The sequence below is a fragment of the Elaeis guineensis genome, chromosome 14 (genome assembly GCF_000442705.2).
Source record: "Elaeis guineensis isolate ETL-2024a chromosome 14, EG11, whole genome shotgun sequence".
In the NCBI taxonomy this organism is placed as follows: Eukaryota; Viridiplantae; Streptophyta; class Magnoliopsida; order Arecales; family Arecaceae; genus Elaeis; species Elaeis guineensis.
Window position 1 is genome coordinate 26,328,781 of NC_026006.2, and position 3,196 is coordinate 26,331,976.

Genomic DNA, 3,196 nt, shown 5'->3' on the forward strand with positions numbered 1-3,196 from the left:
TAAAATTTTTTTATAAATATAATCAATTATATGAATATGATCTACAAATCTACGTGTAATATATAGATTTAAAAATTAATAATAAATATATAGCAGTAATAAGTAGCTATAATTTTTTTGAATAAAGAAACTACTCCCGTGTATGCTCGGCCCCCTAATGTTTGATCCGCGAAGGACTCTTGGAGTATCAACTCATAAATCGTTGAGTTAAATTCTCAAAGGCCAAATTAAGAATAATCATTTTCATACCAAGAGGAAGGTGCACTTCGCTCCAAAATGAAAAAAACCAATCGACTTCCCACCAAAATATTCAACCTTCCTTCGGCAGCCACCTCCCATTACTCTCTCTTTTGCCCTACTTGCAACCCCTCCCATTCCCTCCCCATGCTCTCTCTCTCTCTCTCTCTCTCTATATCACGAGAGGCCATAGTCGTGGCAGCCGATGAAGGAGACCTTGAGCTCATTCTCTCCATTCAAGAGGGTTCTACAGACTCCACCCACTTCTCCCTCATCCCATCATTCCTACTTACCGGGTTTCTATCCTCTCTCTCTTTTCCTTATTTCAGTGCATTCTCTCTTTTCTCTCTAAATACCAACATATCGGTCTCTAATCTTTCTTGTCTCTTCCTCTCCAAGGCTACATATCAAATGATGGTTCCCCCAAGAGGTCTCAATGCACTGACATGTCTATTTTTCGTAATGCTGTCCAAAATTACCTCGATACTGAGCCCATCCGCACTAATGCCACTGTTCCATCCAAGTCCAGAAAGCCAAGGAGCTCCAATGAAGTGGGAGTCAAAAGGTTTTCAAGTTTACGAATCAGGTAAACTGAAAATCATAGGCTTGTGTACTATATTAGAAAAGAAAGAAAAAAGCTATCTTTTTTTATGTGTTTTTTTTTGTAATTGCCAGAAATCCATTGGTATCTTCTATGGAAATTAGCCACTGCTTCTCAGATATCTGATTCGTTTGGCTAGCAACCATCAGGTAGGTCTTGCAAAACATAAGACCTAGCAAACCAGATGTTTTGGCTTGAATATCTTCTGTTTGATGAAATGTTTGTCTAACAAGTGAAACCCTTTTCTGAATAATCCTGCAAAATTATATTTCGCTGAATGACTCTATGAACTAGGTTCTATTAGGCATTTGTTAGCAGGCGATACTTTTTCTCATTGTTGGGTGGCGGTTGGGGTCTTAATTGAAAAGGGAGCTCCTAGAACAAGCTCAGTTGGGGAAAGCTATAGCATTTGGAAAATGGGCTGGCTGGATGTATTGGATGTATCTGTTTTCTTTTTTGGTGATGCCTATTCTAATGGTTCTAACTTTTAACGAGCCTGTAGGGTAATATTTGCATTATTCAGTTCTTCAGTCTGGAAGGATGTAAGTGAAAATTTGTAAGTGTAGAAATGCTTTTGGGGATTTTATCTATATGCTACTAATCTCCATTACCCTGGATAGGCAAAAGGGTTCTCTTTGAGTGTGTACTCAGCTAGGCAGATGTTGAAACTGGGAACTTCTGCTGATTATGGTGTCTGCAAAGGCAAAAGAAAGGATGGGATGGCTTGCACGATGACCATTGGCAAGTATATTGAAAAGCTTACCTTATGGTTTTCTCCTGGTGTTTGTGCAAATTCATTCATTGCAATAAGTTTGGTATTTCCAACAGCTTTGCTCATGCTAAATGCTATTTATGGGATTTAGTTATTTTTATGATGCATCTGTAGTATTGAAGACCAAGCAATGTACATCAAGAAAACCGTCCGACCAACATAAATAGAAATCTGTACAGATCTTGAAACACCGTGGATCTACATTTTGAATCTACAACAAGGGTATGAGTACATAAAAAAAGAGGTCCTTTTTTTTGATGAATGAACTTAGTAGGTTTGGACAAATGTGGTCATTTGGAGGTTTAATTGTCATTTTGTTTGAGTGGATTAGGTAGTGCTGATATGGTTAAACAGCATGGTTTGTCATGTTCTCCTATGTTATGCTGTTGATGTTGTTGTTGTTACTCCAATTTAATTATGCTCTTGAAAAATCTTCTCTCATGCTTTGAATTCTCTAGTTTAATTGAATTTGTGGTGACATTTTCGGTTCTTTTCTTGTTTTGTTGGACATAATGCTCTTCTTAGCATGCATGTCGTTCTTATATATTTTGTAACTCATATATGCTAAGAAATGTTCTTGTTGAGAGTAGTAGTAGAGAACTAGGTAGACAAGTTTTGATTCTGCAGTATGGTTGGCTGCATAGCTGTCTTCAAAGTTCTTGCTCATCTAGTTTTTGTTTTGTGACTTGATGCAATCAATATATGAGGTAAAATGAGAATCTATATAGAGGGTTGGTTTAGAGTTTACTTATGCATTCAAGGCCAACACCTAGATTGGTATTAAATTATTAATCAATGGTATAAACTTGAGATGGTATATGGTTTTATGGTGTTATTATTTGATTGATTCTTGCAAATAAGTATTGTTATTGATAGTATTTTCATGATAGTTTTTCATTCTCAGATGATGTTTACCATATATGATGAAAACAAGTATAGAGGCAATGTAGGACTCGACTTTATACTCTACACAAACTATATCATAAAAAGCAGAGTCGTCTGAATGATGTGTCTCTAGAAGATTGGCAATGGTTCATTAAAAATAAATCGGGTACACAAAAATTTAAAATACTTTGCTATGATCATTTTGACTATATTATTTATTTTTTAATTATCTTAATATATTTTAAATTTAATTGCACTTCTTTAATATAGAATACGAGTATCTGAAATACATCCAACGAGAATAAACTAGATATTAGATCCATTACATGCATAAAGTCAATAATCTAAAAAGCCTATGAGATGGTAACACTCGCACAAATTTTTATTATTATACTACAAGTTATGGAGTTAATAAAGTACTTTTCTAACTTAGAATCTAAACAAGGTTTTATTGTGTTTTTTCTTTCTTCTTATTCATTGCAAATAGAAAGATCCGATCTGAAGAATGGTTGGATGCTATAATGGTTTGGAAGGCCACCCGGCTGAGATCTAATAGAAGTTGATTAATTCCAAATGGAGAAAAGATTATGGTATGTAGGATGTGATTGTTTTAATTATGGTTTGTGATTTCATATTAATAATTTTTAATTATATTTTTTATTGTTATTTATAAATATAGAACATTCAAGAAGTGGGTGAGA

At 34.7% G+C, this 3,196-nt stretch overlaps 1 long non-coding RNA gene across 2 annotated transcripts; it reads left to right on the plus strand.

Moving 5' to 3' along the window:
• Window positions 1-201: 201 nt before the first annotated feature.
• Window positions 202-2,051, plus strand: LOC105033148 (uncharacterized). 2 transcript variants are annotated; one of them, XR_012136985.1, is made up of 4 exons: window positions 202-533; window positions 637-823; window positions 913-1,579; window positions 1,725-2,051. It is a non-coding gene; the product is annotated as an uncharacterized lncRNA (long non-coding RNA). The 2 variants fall into 2 exon arrangements; XR_012136984.1 differs by having other exon boundaries at window positions 222-533; window positions 913-2,051.
• The last annotated feature ends 1,145 nt before the right edge of the window (window positions 2,052-3,196 follow it).